Raw genomic sequence first — 21,593 nt, 5'->3', positions numbered from 1 at the left:
ATTTTTGTTATTGACCGAATACTTATTTTCCACCCTGATTTACGAATCAGGGTGGACTTTCATGACGGGTATTGTGCAAAGAGTTCAAAATGTCTCTGAGAGCATTTATCAGGGACATGTCTGTGAGTCTTTTTTGTGCTCAACCACAATTTTAATCACAAGTTGGAGAATGATTGCTTGGATGAGGCCAACATGGGGAACATGTCATGAAGTGGGATGAATCTCCTTATTGTGCGGGTCTCCTCCTGTCCTCTTTTTATACACTGGCAGTATTCAACTGATTAAAAATATTAAAAATGTTTATACATATATATAATAATTAAAATGTTGTTATTTGGTGTAATTCTCTTATTTTGCATTTGGCAGGGATTTTTATGATATTCAGCTTTTGTGACAGGGATGGCTGCAGCACCTCCCAGCACATCTACTTCCAACTGCCTCATTTTTATGATTTTCTTCAATTTCATATTCAGCGCTAGTTTCATATTTAAAGGCTAGACAAACTATAATGTAACTGTGACATCATTGAGAATACATCAGCAAACATAAAGTTTGTGTGAGAGGCTTTTCAACGGGCTGGTAGGGTAGGTTTTGACACAAAAATTACTTGATCAAAGTTAGAGAAAGATCATGGTTTGGATTAGTCTTGCATTTTGATTAGGCCATGGGTTTCCCACTCTTATAAAGTCTTCACTTCGAATAATTTCAACACGAATAAGTACTTGCTGACAGTAGTGAAGAAAAACTCATTTTTTAACTGGATAAAAAACCTCTGAAAAAACCATTTACATCAGCATTTTGCAAACTGTTCCAAGCCAATAAGTGTGCTTGCAGTGCAATCTGATGATAAAGCAAGAGCTAATATTAGAAGAAGTGCTTTTTTTGAATAATTGCAGGACAGTTTTATCGATTTTTTCCCACTGGCAGTCAGAGATACTTCCATTATTGGAAAAATAATTTACAGCTGTAGCATATCCTTCCACTTTCTTACCAATGGCTTTAAATAGTTAAAACATTTTCAATCCAAAATGAATAAACACCTGGTATTTTATTATTCAGGAGAGGGCCAACAGCATTTTTCTGCCAGTGAAAAGTGAAGCGTGTTTTGGATTCCGTTCAGCTACTTGGAAACTGCACTGTATACAGATAGAAATCTATATGCGCAACGTGGACGTCACTCATTCATTTCCTTCTCAGGGCCTTTTAATTGGAAACAGCACTCCACACTTCCTCGCATCCCCCCGCCCCCTCATTTCTGTCCTCATTATTTCCATATCTCTCTTTCTCTCACTTTTAACTACGCCCCCACTAAAGTTTCCTGCTGAAAAAGCCTTGAAGCAAAGAATCGTGACTTACTTTTTGACAAGTCCTTCACAAAGAGAAATTAATCTTTCTCTCTCACATTTCTCACACTGGAGCTTTAACCTCTGGGCTGATGCAATGCGATGCCGAGCATCTTACTTGAGGACATTGCAGCAGGATGATGTGTTGCTGTCATGGACGCCAGAGAAGCCTCATTTGGAATGAACTTAGTCATTAAACCTCTGTGGAGTCAGTACTTGACCTCCAAAATACTACAGAGAACAGTGCTGCACGCTGAGCTGGATGATGATCTTTTGATGACCATCCTGGAGGAAGCTGGGAAACCAAGTACTAGAGAAACTTCTTCCTGCATTTCCTCTTGACTCTCAGCTGAATGCATTATTCCCTATAGTGCGTGTGTGTGTGGGCAAGGGAAGCGGGATGCTTGTTAAAGAATCCATACTGCTATTCATTTAAAAGAAAACAAGCAAGGCCTTCAAAAAAGTCTTTGACAGTTGATATAAATCTCACTATTGACTTTTTCCTCGTATTCCTACTATAAGGCCCCTCCATCTGACCCTTCTTTATCTGGATCTAAATGTGGAGTTGGTTGTGATTGGATGGTTTGCTGCATTTTGCTGTGTTTGAATTGGTTTACTCTACTATCTTATCTTGTTTTATTTATCTGTTTATCTTTCTTTTCAGTCAGGGGTATCTTCCCACGATCTGGCTGGGATGGAGCCAGAAATAGGGAGATCCTCGGCAGCCAGAGGGGAGGCAAGAGAAGGACAAGTGTCGCTAATCGTTGTCTCCCTTTAACCCTAATACCACACACAGACAGATAGCAACATTCCCATCAGTTACTAGGACATGAAATTGACTTAGTCACTTAACACTTCCTGGATATTTATCCTAAGCCCAACCCTACTCTAACCTTAAACCACATATCCACTCTAAACTTTAGTTATCTACATAATCAGGACTTTCAGTGTTCTTACAATTTGACTGTATAAACAGATTTAGGTCCCCATGGCTAATACAACCGCACACTTTGCACACTTGTAAATCCCCATGATACTGACAGTAAGCCACATTCATCTCTGAGCCAAGTTTCAACTGGCTCCAACTCATCACCCCATTCACATTATGACTGATAAGACTTCAGCTGTGTGACACTAGTAAGAAAGAGTAATGATCCCTCAAAAAAAAAAAAGGTCAGGCCAAGAGGACATTAGTCTTTATCTAGTATTTTCATTCGTTAGCCACAGCATCAGTGATGATACAAATGACAATTAAAGACACTTCAGGTTAAGACCCATTAGGTGATTGTTGTGTGCAAGCTTGATCAGATTTCTTTCCTTATTGCCCAACCCCCTAAAAATTATATACATATTTTTTTAAAAAGATCTTCTCATTGTGTTTACATACACTGCCTAATTTCATGCCAACATGGAGTACAGTAGTTCAAATGACTAATACAGTAACATGTTAGGCATCTTTGAGGTACCAAGCAATTTTTCTGAATAATAAAGTCTAAACACAGTTTATTTGTCTTGCAGGAGACCTCAGGGTGACCTTCGGCTTCCTATTGATATGACACGGTCCATGGAGGAAACACTTGGATATTTACTGAGCCAGACAGGTTAAGTGCTTCTCTCAGTCCAGTAGCTAAAAGTGGGATCGTCTAAAGGGCCAAGACGCAAACCACTGGAAAGTGCCTAAATTTCTCCAAAACCTTTATTGCTTTTGGAACATGAAACCCATGTTGCCAGCTGAGCAGCAGGAAAAGAAGTGAGCTGACTGTTGTGCAGTTCAAATCAGAATCAAGCTGTTGATCTCTTAAGAAGTCAGTCAGTGGCATTTTATTTATTTGTGCCTTCATTCTTTTTTCAAAATGCGAATTAAAACCTTTCAAACACATATTGGGCTGGGCCACATGCAAAGACTTGTTACCATTAGTGAGCTGAATGTTAGCCAGAGTTAAATACACAAACTCTCGCCATTAAAAAATAAAATCTGTGTGATATACTACAACCAAAACTTGGTAACACTCGCATCACTTTTAAATAAACTTGTGTCACACTGAGTAATTCATCTGTTGGCATTGTTCATAGATCAGTGAGGGAAAAACAGCGGAAAGTATGGGAAAACTGGGTGGAGAGGATTGCGTGGGTGGGTGGAAGGGGCTCCCAAATCCAGAGAGGAGATTTATCATAAACCTGGACAACATTCAGGAGTAAAGAAGAGGATGAGGGAAAGTCCCATAAGGTGGAGATGAAGTGAGAGAGGAGCAGGCAGGAAGGAGTGAGCCAAAGCCTGGCCTTGTTTTCATTGGAAAAGATTGGGAGGAAAATGAGTTGCAGAGTTTATATGTGTGTGGTGATGCATATGAATAACATTATGTCTCATGGATCTACTTGGGATCTACTTTCCCCAGACATCTGTTGGTACAAGTACAACTGAAAACTAAATACTGGCAATGTGGCATCACAGAGTGTTTGGCATTTCATTAAATAGAAACCACCTTTTGACGAGAAGATTGATACCAGTCTTGGGACTTTACAGTAGATGTAAAGCTATAAAAACATTCAGGGAGATTTTTGTGGTATATTTGAACTGTATTTGCACCTAGCAAAAACAGGACATGTATCCCTAGTAACATCTGGCCTTTCCTTTATCTAATTAAGCGTAATCTGTTGTGTCAGAAGAAGAAAAATGTGGTTTTGGAAGAATTCAAAATCTATGTCTCCAATGAATCTCTGATATACTAGTAGCCAATACAAATATCGATCATGAATTTTACCACCAGCAAGACGCTTCAGTTTAATGTTGCTGGAATCTTACAAATGTGTTTTTGATTAATAAATCAAGATAGGCAAGTTACACAGGTTCAAAGTTAGTGCTTGGATTCAGTGTGTGCATAAAGAGATCGGGGACGGCCAGGGAACAACACTGAGCAATCAAGCATGCTGAGGTAAGCTGTACTTCTCCCTAAGCTGCTAAAAATACCTGTTCGTATGAGAGTGGGCGGTCTGGCTGAGCCCGGTGGTCTCCTCTGCTGATACAGTGGCTGTGCCAGAGCTGCTTTCTCACCAGTGTTGTCTTTCAGCTGTTGGCACAGAGCCCCAAATAGACCACTGGTCTCAAACTGCTAAATCACTGTAGTACTGCTAGATGTCTTAAATTTAATTGCTGATGTTTACGGAGAAAGTGGTGGGAGAAACAAAGCTGGTCTTAAAGTAGAAGATAAGCTATCTGGTCATCACAAAGATGAGTAAGTTATAGATTACCTGTATTGTGGCATGGAAGTGAGCAGCAATATCAACAAGAACATCTGAACATCAGGAATGTTTTACAAATATAGAATAAATGCAAGTTATTAATGATGAAGACCTTGGAAGAGATTCATTCATTTTACATCTTAGAGCTAAGGATGCCAATTTTTTAAGAAGCATTTTGTTTTATAGCTCTTAAAATCCCCAGTGGCAATCATTAAAATAAAATTCACAAGCAATTTTATCTACTTACAGCAGTTTGAAGATACCCTTAAAGCCTTACTTATACTCACTGGCAACCCCATGGCAACCACTGACCAGACGAATTCAGGTCTATTCCTCAACCTGATGGCAGTTGCTGGGAAATTGGCTTCAAAGAAGTATACGGTGTTGTAACAAAACCTCTCTGTAATTGCTTTGGTCACAATACAATGAATAACTGCAAACACTTGCCAATTACTCTCTGAGCAGTATCTTCTTTGCAGCCAGTTTCACCTAGCAACAGCCATCAACCTCAAGCAACCACTCGCAAACCAGTTGGGAAATACATTTTTTTCCTAGTGACTTGTGGTTGCCAGGGGGTCGCTGACTGGTCTCTAGGTTGTGTGACTGGGGTGACCTCAAACCTTCTGCCCATGTATTATACATGATCAGAGAGTTCCAAAAGGCTGGACAAAAACTTGCTAAAACCATAAATGGCAGAGAATGTTAGGCCAAGAATTTCCACTTCCACCCATACAGTACCTATAATGACTATGAATAAAATCCTCACCCTTTTGCAGTTGGGGTGAGAGCTGCGTAGTTGGAAAGAAGTTATTGAACCCTGCTAAGGTTCTAAGTGGTTACCATGGATAAGCGTAGTAAGATGGATAGCCTACAGCTAATCCAAAATGCTTCAGGAAAAATACTTAAAGGAGAGTTAAAAGAGAGAGCATGTTTCTACTGGCTTCTCTTCATTGTTTTAAAATCCTTCTTGTCACATACAAGGAGCTCTTCCTGTTAAATGAGTTTTTCCTTCCCACTGTTGCCAAAGTGCTTGCTCATAGGGGTGGTGGTGGTGGTGGGGGGTGGGGGGGGTGGGGTGGGGTGGGGGGGGCATCTGATTGTTTTGGATTTTTCTGTTTTTGCTATATAAATAAAATCAACTGAACTGAATTACACAGGTTCCAGTGCACATTTCAGTTTAAAATGCATCACTACACAGAGGTGGTAGGGAACACAAGGTTATCCAAATGTGAAGAAGGCCAAGACTTGGGGGTCTGTGTTAAGTTCAAACCCTGTCTCGTAGGGCAACAACTGGTTTCTGCAATTCAGAGCTTTCAACAGTTGGAGGTTTTCAAATGAGGGCAATGAAAGCCCCAGGCAGAGGTCGATCCAGGACTCATGCACAAAAGCCACAACCAAAAAAAAAAAAAAGAAACAAAATGACAACTCAAATAACACAAACATACTGTGCTTATTTTTTCAAGCTTATGAACTTGACTTTCAGTGTAAATTAAGAAGTAGGGCAGTGATTATGCCAGACATACAAATTTATAATTTTGAGCTCCTTGGTAATTAAAAATGTTACACTTCATTACATTTTCTACTTCCCAAGCACCATGAGAAAAACAATAGCCAAGCAAACTATTTAAAATTAAGAGGAAACCCACTAAAGGCAGGGAGGAGGAAAAGCACAGAAGAGAGTCAAATAATAGAAGTTGAAGAGAAAGAAAGGGCGTTCTCACGTTTGATTCCAGCAAACAAAACCTCAACAAGATCCAAATGGAAATTAAATGAATTAAAGTCATTAGAGGTCTTTCAGCTCTTTGCAAAGGAGACCACTGACTGACACTGGGGACTTTGGCCTACAGTATATTACATAACTATGGTACCAAAAAACTTGCTGATCTGTTGGTATTGGTGTGATGGCATGCTAGCTCGGCTGATTTTGTCTTAATTCTTGAAGCAGATGGTGTGTATTTTTAGAGGAGATACAGACTTTCCCAGGAAAATAGCCAGTGCATTTCTTCATCTGTTTAGTTATACAATTACATTCTCGGGAACTCTACAGCACAGAAACCACAGCTACACAATAACCTATATAACATATCTTTCCCCAAACAAACCTTGGGCTTTGTATAATAAGTGTATAATACACTTTTTTGTTCATCAAACAAGGTCAGAAATAACACCACAATGCAGGAATTTCTGTCAAATAAGGTTACACAGTTCACTGCTTCAACTGTACAGGCATGAGCTAGACTTTGATGTGACTCCCCCGAAACCCTATTCCTGTTTTACAGGACTATTTGCCCAGTCCTTAAAAACATCTGTTGTTGTGATTTGGTGCTATTGTTATTGCAAATCAGGATGCACTGATCCAATGTTTGGATCGGACATTGGTCCACGGCTGATCCAACTAGATCAGATATTGATGACAATCAACCAGTACACCAACCAATTCATTTTCTTCACTCCTAGATTTTTCGGTGTTTGCTTTGCCACTTGATAGTAGCAGTATCTAGCAACAGAGCTAACATAGCGAGAAGGAAGCTAATCAAAGCTAAGCACCAGTTTGTCTATTTCATGGCTGCTGTAACAGCAAGGTTTTGTTTCTACAGTGGGGCAAAAAAGTATTTAGTCAGCCACCAAGTGTGCAAGTTCTCCTTAAAAAGATGAGAGAGGCCTGTAGTGTTTCTCATAGTTATACCTCAACTATAAGATACAAAATGAGAAAAAAAATCCAGAAAATCACACTGTCTGATTTTAAAGAATTTATTTCTAAATTATGGAAAAGCTATATTTCTGGCTCACACAAACCTGTGTGGCTCCTCTCTCCTCCACTCGTTACCTGTGTTAATGGCACCTGTTTGAACTTGTTATTAGTATAAAAGATACCTGTTCACAAACTCAAACAGTCACACTCCAACACTCCAAACACCTCTCTCTATGGAAGAAATATAGTATCATCAGAATTCAAGTATTTTTAGACATTGAATTTATGACACTGAATTTTTATCCTCCAAATTTCCCTGCAAAAATATTCACCTGCAAAAATTCACCTGCAAAAATTCACCTGCAAAAAATTCACCTGCAAAAATTCACCTGAAAAAAATTCACCTGCAAAAAATTCACCTGCAAAAAATTCACCTGAAAAAAATTCACCTGCAAAAATTCACCTGAAAAAAATTCACCTGCAAAAATTCAACTGCAAAAGTGATGAACTTTAATGACCCAAGCCAGAGCAATCAGCACCAGATCGAGTCGAGTGGCTCTCAGCCAATTAAATTACGCTGTTTGATCACATGACACCGTTAGCCAGCAGTGTGTCTCCTAAAAGAGAGCTGTTTAAAGGTGAGTGATTAAGTTTTTCTCCTAAATAGAGATCATTACAGAACGCCTAGTCCTACTTAAAATCGCATTTATTATTATTTTTTTTTATCATCTACTCGAACTAAGGAAAACGTTTGACTAACTCAAAGACAATTTCCACGCCTCCCCTGCCTGACTGCAGAGGCAGTTTTGAATTTAGGAGCGCCAAGATGGCAGCGGCAAACCCTGGCGGCTCTCCGGTGAGTATATATATTTTTTTTATCTTCAAGTTTGTCTTTTGAAACCTTAATTTTATTTAAATCCGTTGCTCACGTATAAAGTACACAGACGGGGTCTTTGCTCAACTCGTCTGAGGCGTGTCTCACTAAGCGCTACATGCTAGCATCCTGCTAACCGAGCTACCCTTTACATGCTGTGCTTTAGAAAATGGGATACTCGTTAAAAAAAATACTCCGCAGATATTGATAGATAGACGAACACTGCAAATATAATGTTGGAAACGAGAACGGCCTTTGGTGAAGGGGTAAAATACACCATGAATAAAGCCATAGAGTGAATGGCTGCCATGGTTGCAGAACAGCCTGATTTAATGACAAGAATGGGGAAGAGTGAGGTGAAGTGAACCACAGCCACAAAACACGGTCAGACAAGGCGGCAAAAGGGCAGTGATCTGTCCGTCAGTATGAAGTTGGTGTGTGCTTTGGTGAACAAAAACTCCAGACTGGTAGCAGGAAGATTGGAGACTCGTGTTTCACTGGAATAGTGGTGAATTAAAACATCCTTTGTTGGGGACATTTCGGTGTAAATGCATCCATACAGGCAAGACAGAGGCAGACTAGACAGTGAAGAAAACAAGGCAAACATTAGAAATATAAAAACGGAAATATAGGATGAGTCGGGGATGAGTTCCTGCCCCAAGTGGAGGAGTTCAAGTATCTCGGGGTCTTGTTCGCGAGTGATGGGAGAAGGGAGCCGGAGATCGACAGACGGATTGGGGCTGCAGCTGCAGTAATGCGGACGCTGCACCGGTCCGTCGTGGTGAAGAGGGAGCTGAGTGTAAAAGCGAAGCTCTCAATTTACCGGTCGATCTACGTCCCTACCCTCACCTATGGCCACGAGCTGTGGGTAGTGACCGAAAGAATGAGATCGCGGATACAAGCGGCAGAAATGAGCTTCCTCCGAAGGGTGGCTGGCCTCTCCCTTAGAGATAGGGTGAGAAGGTCGGCCATCCGGGAGGGGCTCAGAGTAGAGCAGCTGCTGCTCCACATCGAAAGGAGCCAGCTGAGGTGGTTCGGGCATCTGACAAGGATGCCCCCTGGGCGCCTCCTGGGTGAGGTGTTCCAGGCATGTCCCACCGGGAGGAGGCCCCGGGGCAGACCCAGGACACGCTGGAGAGATTATATCTCTCGACTGGCCTGGGAACGCCTTGGTATTCCCCCGGATAAACTGGAGGAGGTGGCTGGGGAGAGGGAGGTCTGGGCCTCTTTGCTTAGGCTGCTGCCCCCGCGACCCGGCCTCGGATAAAGCGGATGAAGATGGATGGATGGAAATATAGGATTAATATAACATACAATTAGGGAAAATGTAAGGAACACAATGTAAATGATATTGTAAAGTCATTAAAACGGCATACTCTGATTAAAAGAAACACATAATTGGGTAGGATAATAACAATAATAATGTTAAAAAACATGTACAAGATGGGTATGCATACTTGTAGCCAGAATACTATAAAGTTATAGCATGCCAGACCATCTTGATTGAATGTAACTTCGCTCCACACAAGTTTTATGGTAGACATATTCATATTGGTATCTAATAAATGATTAATTCTTAGATTTTATCGAATGTTAATTTATAAATTGTTTGTCTTTATGTGTTTGTTTCAGATTATGCAAGATGAAATTATTCAGTCAGCAAGACACTTGCTGCAGTTGCTGACATCATCCAACTGAACTGCTGCTGTGATGAATCAGAATACAAGGTTTACTTTAGCAAGACTTATGAGTTAATGCTACATTTAACTAAATTGTTATATATTTTGTGTCCAATATTGTCTCCATATGATTTTGTTTTTTGCAACATCTTGCAGAGAACAGAGTCAAGGTACCAGCTTGGTCAACCCTAAAAGACCATCTGTTCAATGACCAGGTGAAAAAGTCATAAACTAAACACTGCATGAGCATGGAATTTAGGATGCAACTTTATATCTTACCTGCTCTACACTCAGGGCTTGAATTACAACAACAGTCAATCACATAAAAAAAATATACTTTTGGTAGTTCTGTGTCTGTCTCTCTCCTCCAAACCCAGATGGCTGCTGGTACTGAACCGGGTTCTGGTTCTGCTGGAGGTTTCTTCTTGTTAAAGGGGAGTTTTTCCTCTGCACTGTCACTTCATGCTGCTCAGTGTGAGGGATTGTTGAGGTTGAGTCCATATGTCCTGCGAACAACTGCTGGGCAATGACACCATGCAATCTTCTGGGATTCCTTGGATAGAAAACCTGTGAACTGCACTTGTCCTTGGTCTTCACAGCTCACCTTTTTACTGTTTATTGAATCAAAATTCTCCAGTGACATGGATTCTACATTGTAACTGATGTGATGTTCTATAAAGTGGTTTTAATAAAAAAAAAGGCAAAAATTAGTTTGTTTCTTTATTCAATTTTTGAACAGTGATACTCATTCAGTAAATGCAAATTATTTACATGGCAGTGCACTATAGGCATAAATCTAGACCCCTAGATAAAACATGATGGCATTATAGCAGTGACAACTCCTCCACAGTAGCAGGTGGGATTTCTTTTTTGAGGACGGCTCCTTTTACCTGTCACTACAGATGGTCTGTTTATGTTTTTGATCAAGAGCCTTTTTTGGGCAGCTGAAGAGGAGAAGTCTATCTTATGGCCAACCTCTGACTGTATCTTGGTCACATTACCCAGCAAAACCCAGTATGCAGGTTCACCTGTAACAGTCCTTGTGCCACAGATCAACACTGTTGCTTCTACATTAAACAGAAGAGCAGTGACATGGGTGCAGGTCTCCGTGACTCCGGCCTTACAGCTGGAGTGGGCGGCTTCAACCTTCCCTGTGATGCTCACAATGACCCATGGCTGCAATGCTGGTTCATTCAGTCTTTGAGAGTGCAGTACCTGAAACACACACACAAAGTTCTTGTCTTTAAATGAACTATGAGCCAAGGCTGACATAAATGTTTTATCTACTTAATCATTAATGTAACAGTGTTTAGAAAGTTAGCACATACATGTAATTTTTCATTTCTTTATGTGTCCATCTATAGAACGCTGCATGTTATATTCTAAATCTGCCTGTTCTGTCAGAAACCTGCCTGCAGAAAATGAACCTAAAGGATGTAATCACTTTCAAGATGGAGAAAGCATAAAGTGACAATTATGAATCACTTAATATGATAAGGAGATTCTGCAGGTCATTAATCAATGTATAAAATTAAAATAAAATGCATTTTTAGTGACACAAGATACAAATATGGAAGCAAGATGTATAATCGCTCAGTTTGGGGAAATTGTGGGTAGCCTGCAAGAGCCTCAACTTCTCCATACCCACAATGTGCAACAATTGGGCACAGCTGATCTTCAACAGTGGAACATCGGCCAGTTACTTCCAACTTTAACGCAGCTTGTAGTCTTGGAGAGCAGCACACCAAAACTGCATGCACAACTTCTGCTAACAGTGGAAACGGATTAAGAAATCCATGCAAACAGATTCATAAACCGAAAGAATATTATTTTACAGGATTAATGATCATATCAGCCGCTGGCTGATCACAAACCCTGAGGGTGTATACGAGAAGCAGAAGAAGCAGAGGGAATATCCCGTTTAAGTTTAGATAGTATTTGTAAAGATATTGACCATATCCTTTTCTGAAAGTGTGGATATAATGGATGGGGTAAGGTACTGACATGCTACAACTTTATAGTTGTTAAATTCTGGCTACAAGTATACATACCCATCTTCTAAATGTTTTTTTTTAGTTTTTTTTAATTATTATTATTGTTATTATCCTACCCAATTATGTGTTTCTTTTAATCAGAGTATGCTGTTTTAATGACTTTACAATATCATTTACATTGTGTTCCTTACATTTTCCCTAATTGTATGTTATATTAATCCTATATTTCCATCCATCCATCTTCATCCGCTTTATCCGAGGCCGGGTCGCGGGGGCAGCAGCCTAAGCAAAGAGGCCCAGACCTCCCTCTCCCCAGCCACCTCCTCCAGCTTATCCGGGGGAATACCAAGGCGTTCCCAGGCCAGTCGAGAGATATCATCTCTCCAGCGTGTCCTGGGTCTGCCCCGGGGCCTCCTCCCGGTGGGACATGCCTGGAACACCTCACCCAGGAGGCGCCCAGGGGGCATCCTTGTCAGATGCCCGAACCACCTCAGCTGGCTCCTTTCGATGTGGAGCAGCAGCTGCTCTACTCTGAGCCCCTCCCGGATGGCCGACCTTCTCACCCTATCTCTAAGGGAGAGGCCAGCCACCCTTCGGAGGAAGCTCATTTCTGCCGCTTGTATCCGCGATCTCATTCTTTCGGTCACTACCCACAGCTCGTGGCCATAGGTGAGGGTAGGGACGTAGATCGACCGGTAAATTGAGAGCTTCGCTTTTACACTCAGCTCCCTCTTCACCACGACGGACCGGTGCAGCGTCCGCATTACTGCAGCTGCAGCCCCAATCCGTCTGTCGATCTCCGGCTCCCTTCTCCCATCACTCGCGAACAAGACCCCGAGATACTTGAACTCCTCCACTTGGGGCAGGAACTCATCCCCGACTCATCCTATATTTCCGTTTTTATATTTCTAATGTTTGCCTTGTTTTCTTCACTGTCTAGTCTGCCTCTGTCTTGCCTGTATGGATGCATTTACACCGAAATGTCCCCAACAAAGGATGTTTTAATTCACCACTATTCCAGTGAAACACGAGTCTCCAATCTTCCTGCTACCAGTCTGGAGTTTTTGTTCACCAAAGCACACACCAACTTCATACTGACGGACAGATCACTGCCCTTTTGCCGCCTTGTCTGACCGTGTTTTGTGGCTGTGGTTCACTTCACCTCACTCTTCCCCATTCTTGTCATTAAATCAGGCTGTTCTGCAACCATGGCAGCCATTCACTCTATGGCTTTATTCATGGTGTATTTTACCCCTTCACCAAAGGCCGTTCTCGTTTCCAACATTATATTTGCAGTGTTCGTCTATCTATCAATATCTGCGGAGTATTTTTTTTAACGAGTATCCCATTTTCTAAAGCACAGCATGTAAAGGGTAGCTCGGTTAGCAGGATGCTAGCATGTAGCGCTTAGTGAGACACGCCTCAGACGAGTTGAGCAAAGACCCCGTCTGTGTACTTTATACGTGAGCAACGGATTTAAATAAAATTAAGGTTTCAAAAGACAAACTTGAAGATAAAAAAATATATATACTCACCGGAGAGCCGCCAGGGTTTGCCGCTGCCATCTTGGCGCTCCTAAATTCAAAACTGCCTCTGCAGTCAGGCAGGGGAGGCGTGGAAATTGTCTTTGAGTTAGTCAAACGTTTTCCTTAGTTCGAGTAGATGATAAAAAAATAATAATAAATGCGATTTTAAGTAGGACTAGGCGTTCTGTAATGATCTCTATTTAGGAGAAAAACTTAATCACTCACCTATAAACAGCTCTCTTTTAGGAGACACACTGCTGGCTAACGGTGTCATGTGATCAAACAGCGTAATTTAATTGGCTGAGAGCCACTCGACTCGATCTGGTGCTGATTGCTCTGGCTTGGGTCATTAAAGTTCATCACTTTTGCAGTTGAATTTTTGCAGGTGAATTTTTTTCAGGTGAATTTTTTTCAGGTGAATTTTTTGCAGGTGAATTTTTTTCAGGTGAATTTTTTGCAGGTGAATTTTTGCAGGTGAATATTTTTGCAGGGAAATTTGGAGGATAAAAATTCAGTGTCATAAATTCAATGTCTAAAAATACTTGAATTCTGATGATACTATATTTCTTCCATACCTCTCTCATCTTTTTAAGTGGGAGAACTTACACAACTTGTAGCTGACTAAATACTTTTTTACCCCACTGTATGTTAACAAGTTTTCTTATTTTCACCCGCAAATTATGATCAAAGTGAATGGACATAACTTTGCTTTCATTCTCAATATGTTCAGTTAAAGGCACATAATTGAAGGTAGAGGAGCATTTGGTTTAATAATTGTTGGAAAGCTTTTTTTCCCTACATACAGTAACATAAGGTGTTTCTCAGAAAATAAATTCACAGTCAACCATTATGCACACACACACACACACACACACACACACACACACACACACACACACACACACACACACACACGTAACAAAGAAAGATGGATCATATGCAAAATGTTAGTCTGCAAAACTTCCACAAAGGATGGAGTAGCTGGAAGCTGATTAGTATTTCAAAAGAAAACCTGACTCATGCAGAAACTTCTTAATCTCACAAACAGCTGCAAAACTTTGTATATACAAAGTGAATATTGGATGTATATAAACTGAGGTTTCCTTCTTTGACTGGCTTTTGTCATATTTGAATGAGCATTTCCTATTGTTTAGAAACACTTTTATTTTGTTATTTGCCCTGAAAGAATAATGTAATCCATTGAAAATCCCATTTCAAATAAAATCAAAACAAACCATCACTTCACCAAATACTGAACATTTTGCATCAGCAGCTCCACGCAGTTCTCATGACATGGATGTGTTTAGATTCTGTGTTCTGATAAACCTTACACACAAACAGAACAAATGTGTAAACAGACATATAAAGGCCCTCATTTACTAATATTTGCCCGAGAACATTCTGGAAACACATGTTCCTCCAGGTGAAGTCAAAAAAGTGGTGAAGCTAGACAACTTGGCAAGAAAATGAAAACATAAGAATTTTAAGCCGTGCAGTCCGCTTCTCAAAGCAGCAGGAAACTGATCTGCATGCCTGCATCCTGTCTGATCAGTTATCCAAAACCAGCTTCTCATCTGGATTTTCCAGAAGCAACAAGCACAATGTACATTTTAAAGTGTGTTATTTACTTTAGAAAAAAAAAATATATTATTATATATATTAGAGGCTTTAAAGATTTAAAGAACTTAAATGAACAAAATGAAAGACTTTTTTTCCTAATAAATATTTGAGTTTGTCATTTGATATTCAACTACTCATCGTTAGAGGCACTAAAGTAAGTCTTGGCTGGCCTGAATTGGAGTCATCCCGTGAAGTTCCCCATTTGGTTGTGCATCTCGAGGCCAAAAGTGGTGGGTACTTCCTGGCCACAAAGTTGAGAATCTGGCAACTCAGTCACAGAAACTGAACATTAATTGAGTGGTAATTTTTACAGTTCATATACTAAATGAAGCCTTGATGCACACATGGGTGCAGCCTGTTGCTTCAATAGTGTTTTGGCATTCCAGCAATGCCTAACAATAGAGGAATCCTCTTTTTATTTTGCTCTGAAATTGTTGAAAAAAACCAAAATATATAAATTTAATGCTTATTTTTAACTAACTGGCAAGTTAGTTCCTATGGCAAGTGTGCATATACATGATTTACACATAGATTTGTACAAATACACTGCTTGTAAGTGAGTAGCAGCGTGTCTGTTCCTGCCAGTTGATAGAGAGTGAGTCAACATGTATGTTACCATGAGAATGCCAAGTGTAAACACCCCAACACCGCACACAAAAACAAACACACACAGCTGATTTACACACACATTTCTGTCACTATCTATGACTGAGCTATGACATACAGACTATTATATGGGGTAAATGTATGTATTGGCCCCTATATTGTATGTCACACTTTCTGTCTGTCATGAAACTTTTGAGGATGATTGAACTTGGCAAGAAAGGTTAATATGGGGGGAAAAGTGATGAGAGAGTGAAAGTCAAAGAGGGTTTGTCAAAGAAGGGAAGAAAGATGGGTAGAACGAAAGAAAGAGCGAAATGAACAGTGCTGAAGGCCAACGGTCACATCTGGCAGGAGTTAGTTTCTAAGAGTAAAACCAATGGGCCGACAGAAGGTCTTTCACATACATGCACATAAGTGCGTTTATTACAACAAATGTCTCTGTTCCCTCTAATTTTCAGGAAATTTAACTAACTGAGGGGAAAAAAACGTATATTCAATGTTTAATCTGCACTCCATTATAATGAATAATGAAATGTTGTCATTACAAGTCATTCACCACGTGGTCCAGTATGCTCATAGCCAGTCCCAGAGGATATCGCAGTTCACCAGGAGTTCACAGGCAGAGCGAGGTCATGTCTTTTTATATATATTCCAGGAAATACTGAAACCAACCTCTAAATTAGTTGAAACTTATGAGAAATGCTTGGTCTTTTTTAAGGTCTACACACATTTTGGAGTGGGAAGGCATGAAGGCACACACATGCACATGAACAAAAAATGAAATAAAAGCCATATATTAAAGAAATGTATTTATAGTTTTAGGGCATAGGACACATTCTGATCCCTTCTGGTTTTCCAGTTAAATTATACATTGTGAAATTTGCTGAGATGATCCATGAATCACAAAATCACCATCCCTTTGATGGTTAATGACTTTGTTAAAATCCAGTGAAGTTAAAAATCGAGTTAAAAGTCTGATCCAACTTGTGTCACAATGAGGCTGAGTAATGTTTATGGCCCAGAGGGTTTCAGTTGCTGCAGGAAGCATAACGTTTGCCCCTCCAGACTGTTTCATGTCTGTCACATGTGCTTTGTGAGAGCCTCCTTTCAACTGTGAAGAGAACAGAGCACCAGTTTTGGTGCTGCCAGTTGTCAGGTGTTCTCTGGCAAATATCAGTCAACTGTGAGCACACTTCCCACTAAAGGAGGACGGGCCTTCACGCCACCATCACTGGAGGTCGTTTTGTACGGCTCTGTCAGTGCTCCCTGCCAAGTGGAGAGGCTTGTTCCTAAAAAAATTGGGATTTTTTTTCCCAATGTTGCCAAGTAGTTGTTCATAAGGGGTTGTGTGATTGTTGGACAATGTATTATTGTAGGCTCATTTCAAACACAAAGCACTTTTTAGTAGTTCCTCTTTCCAACTTTGACAGTCCCACATGTTGATGAACCAGCCAGCTTCCTCCTGTTTACCTGCATGCCAAATTGTGCACAGAGCAAACACCTGCAAATCCTAAGAAGTGAATCATAAAATGAATCCCACCTGTGTGTGGTCTGGCATCAAATGAAACCTGGATTAAGTGGTTTCAGCAAACAGGAGGATAGCTTGGTAAACAGAAGAGAGGTGTCATAAACTCTTCAGCGTACTGGGCTCTGGTTTAAAGCTGTGAGAACTGTTTTCACTCACTGTTTACAGATTACTGGAAAGAGGAAGGAGGAATATTTATCCCACAAACAGGAGAAAAAGGTGGGCAGTAAATCTGTTTGGTTTGGTCACTACAGAAACAGGCAGTGTGCTAAGCTATCTCTGTGAAGACTGTATATTCATTAATTGTGAAAAAACAGGTTTCACCCTATCTATCTTTCTATATGATCTTCTATAGTTAAAATGAATCCCTTAAGCTTTTCCTTTACTTACTGTCATCATTCATTCGCTTCCACTTATCCTCTTTGAGGGTTGCAGAGGGGCTTGAGCCTATCCCAGCTGTCTTAGGGTGAGAGGAAGGGCACACACTGGACAGGTCATCAGTCTGTCGCAGGACTAATACACAGGCAGAGACAACCAATCACACCTATGGGCAATTTAGAGTTTCCAATTAACTAACCTAATTAACTGCATGTCTTTGGACTGTGGGAGAAAGTCAGAGTACCCAAAGCGAGCCCACGCAAACACGGGGAGAACATGCAAACTCCACACGGAAAGTCCCCAGCCTGATGGTGGAACTGAACTCAGGTCTTTCCTGCTTTGAGGCAACAGCGCCAACCACCATGCCACTATGCTGCGGACTTAAACATATATGAATGAATTTGAACCATTGTTGCCACCAGCATAACCATTGTTACGTTTGCAAAGCCAAGGGCCAATCAGAATGAAAGTTAAGAGAAGGGGCCTTAAAGAAACAGTACTAAAATAGTCTTTATTAGGTAGTGAATAAACCGAGGGGTTTCATCAAGGCTCAGTATACTAATATGTTGAGCCTCAAAAAAGGACTCATGTAGAGTCAAGAATGAAAATACGGTGGAAATCTGTCTAGCAGTTCCACTTTAAGAAAAAAAAAGATTACTATTTCATCTGGAAATCTTTATCACGCACAACTGTTTCTTAAACAAGATCAACTGAGTCTTGTAAGTATAATGATGCGTGAAGCAGCAGGCCTTTTCGAGAAACAAAATACACAAGAGTCAGCATTGTGCATGCTAAGGAAAAAAATCTGAGAAAAATAGCAACATGTGCCAAATCTCCAGTTGCTTTCCAAAAGTGGAAAGGTACTACATGTCCAAAGAGTTGACCTGAGACAAACGTCCAAACAAATCTCACATTCACATCTCTTGATTACCACAAAACCTTTATCCAAGTCCAAAGCAGCATTTGGCAACAGTCCTTGCAGTGTGAGCTGAGACTGATTTGAGTGTAAATGGACAGAACAGCTTTTCATCAGGTTTACAGGTCGTGGGGGTGGTGGGGTTCATACCGACTTAAAACTTTCCTTCCTTCTGTCTTTCCCTTATTACTGTTATTATCGCTTGCTTTCCGTCTTGCTTTCTGTCATCACAGTGAGTAATTAACATGTATCCTCTGCACACTCAATTTACAAAGCCAAAGCCTTCCACTGCAGGGACAGTGGAATGTGCACTGCATAAACAAACTGTAAACAGTGTGTTTCTTTCCTCATGAGCTGTCATGCTCATCAGAACCTCTAGCATATAGAGGCCCGGTGCAGCAAGATGTTAATATGTGGTGATGACTCGCTTTCTGCTTGACCACAGCTGTAACAACACAAGGGAAATAAACCTCCCTCTGTTTCTACTATGCCGCACATTTTTTCTCCTCTCTCATTTGCTATTTGTCTGTCTTTTCCACATCTCTATGCACATTTAGAATAGCTGTTTTCTTTTTGTGTACCTCACACACATATATGTATATGTGTGTGAGGTGTATATATATATATATATTGTATATTTTCAAATTTGCACAGATAAAAGCTTGTACAGAGGATGATGCATTTTCCAACATTCGCAATCATCATTACTTTTCTTGTCCATGATTCTCCTACCACTGCTGTCAAATCTAAAATGCAAGTAATTCAATTTTAATTATGAACTGAGCAATTAAAGTGCACAGAGAACATTCTGGGTCTGTATAACTAATTTGTTTAGCTTAGTCAGCCAAGAAATAGTTTGGCACATAATTCTGCACAATGTGTATCTTTCATGGTTCTGATTTTGAATTGATTGACTAAATGGAACACAATGTAACAATTACTGAGCTCTACAAACTTATCCAAAAAGGCGTTGCTACCTTTGTACAAAGCTAGTTTGTTTTTTCTTCTCCATTTCTTTATTTGTGCTAATTAAGCTAAGTGACTTCTAAGTCAGTACAGTATAAATCCATACAGACAATAAATGCAGACAATAAAAAATTAATTATTTATGAAAGTGCATAACAAAGCAGAGTTTCATAAAGTAGGAGGGGACTCCCCCTCTAACTGATAAGGATAAGGTGGAGATAGGATGGAGGTGGGATGAAAAGCAGAATGATAGAGTAACCCTAAGATTGAAAGCGCATGGAATACAGTATGAAGTACAGAAGTACAGAAGTACAGGATGATTTGCTCAGGAAAGAAAATTACTGTGGAAGAGTGATGATAACAGAATTATGTTTGACAGCATGGAAAAGCAGAAGAGATGTAAAGAACATACTACCCCTGTGCCCTTAGAGAAGAGGAGTAAGCGGAATTAAATTAGGTTGATACTCAGATACTTGAAGTGAACACTCTGGTAACAACAAGCACAAATCCACAGAGAAAGAGAAAAGGAAACGGACTGTACAAAAATCAGATGCAAGAGTTTATTGGGTGCTGCTTATTGGGTAATGTCCAATTATGTTTACATTTGAAATTATCATTGTTGTATCATTGTATCATGGTTTAAAATTACAGCATATTGATTCTGTTTGTGGACTGTGATCTGGGAACCTAGTGCAATCTCAGAATCAAGCGCAAACCTACGTGTCTGATTATTTATAAGTAAGTTGAGTGGTTTTGCAAATTACACGAGTTTGCCTAAAGAACAGGTATACTAGAATCTGTAAACATGTATGAACTCTTAAGTTCTATAAAGGCGATGAAGACTGTTGAAACACACTTTCCTTTGTCCACACAGTACTATCCTTTCTTTCTTTCTTTCTTTCTTTCTTTCTTTCTTTCTTTCTTTCTTTCTTTCTTTCTTTCTTTCTTTCTTTCTTTCTTTCTTTCTTTCTTTCTTTCTTTCTTCACAAATCTCACACTCCTACTCAGCCAGTCACTCAGGAGCTGTCACATTTTTCTTATCTTACCCACCTACTCCACGTTCTCCTCTTTCACTTAACAATCCCTAAAGCAGAGCAGCAGAGGCGGTGGGGAAATTTTGAAACATCAGGCTATTTCCAGAACTTTTTCTCTGGCCGCCTGCCTCCCCTCGTCCTCTGTTGTCCAAGAACAGGCTCTATCCCTCCTGCCAGCAAAGCATCAAAGCTATGAGGAGTGTTTCAAGCAGACTCTGCATAGCTTGAACACACGCACACTCTCACACTGCAGCTAAGCAGATCTTTCATGCATGCATGTGTAGGGTCATCTGTGATAATTTTATGTGTTAACAATACAAATAAAAACACATAAAAGTTTATGTACAGCATAAACAGGACAAAAATAACCCTTTTTTTCTCTTCTTGAGGAAGCACTGTTGGACTGAGATCGCTATCATAACTTTTATGCCATAAAGCAGTGTCAGTGCTCACCAGTCTCTTTTGTTTGAGGAAAGTGTGGTAATGTCTGCTATTCTCATTTCGCAATAGCAGCACTTGTAAATGAAACAGTGAGATGGTGAAATTAGAAACAGAAAGTCAGCTGCAGAGTTCTGGTGAAAACCTATCGCCTCTTGAGGCCCAGTGTCATATTGTTGAGGACCATTTATGTACCACTGCTGCTTATTCTCATTGTCTTTGTTCTTTCTCCTCAGGCTGTGGTCATTCCTGTAAGGTTCCAATCTTTATCTTGTCTTCATGAGTCTTGTTTGAAAAAAGAGGTGAAAGTGCTTCTCTGAATGAGAAACTGTCTCTCTGTCACATATCCATGGCCTGTGGATACTTCTTTAAGACACTGCAGTTTGACTGCCACACCCCATCACTTATAAAGCACATATGCACTAGGGGTGGAGGCGAACCCGAATACGGTATTCGGATAGGCGCGAATATTCCATATGTATGCGTTGCACACCTTAGGTGCAGCCCAGTAGGGCTGAAGGGTTGTCAGCCTAAAAAATGCAAGGCTGGAGCCAGTGAAGATCCTACATGATGCCAGGACAAAATCTGAATGGGATGACTGCTCTGAAAAGACTGAAGATATTGCCCAGTTGGATTCCATCAAGACGCACCAGCACCTGCTCTCCAAAAGACAGGCTGACTGCAGTATTAAGTGAGTGGAGTCTGGAAAAGGGGGACACAAATGACCATGTCACATCTGCACAAATTACAGAAAGGGCCCAT

At 40.4% G+C, this 21,593-nt stretch overlaps 1 long non-coding RNA gene across 1 annotated transcript; it reads left to right on the top strand.

The window, feature by feature from the left end:
- The first annotated feature begins 7,743 nt into the window (after positions 1–7,743).
- Positions 7,744–10,524, top strand: LOC147327406 (uncharacterized). The gene is made up of 4 exons (XR_015129843.1): positions 7,744–7,913; positions 8,019–8,131; positions 9,782–9,876; positions 9,985–10,524. It is a non-coding gene; the product is annotated as an uncharacterized LOC147327406 (long non-coding RNA).
- Positions 10,525–21,593: the final 11,069 nt, after the last annotated feature.

This window comes from Aulonocara sp. 'chitande type north' Nkhata Bay, linkage group LG6 (genome assembly GCF_057382095.1).
Source record: "Aulonocara sp. 'chitande type north' Nkhata Bay isolate Kocher_YH1m ecotype deep benthic linkage group LG6, A_spYH_male_GT1.1, whole genome shotgun sequence".
Taxonomy (NCBI): Eukaryota; Metazoa; Chordata; class Actinopteri; order Cichliformes; family Cichlidae; genus Aulonocara; species Aulonocara sp. 'chitande type north' Nkhata Bay.
The sequence above is the reverse complement of the archived record's forward strand: the minus strand, read 5'-3'. Positions and strand labels throughout refer to the sequence as shown.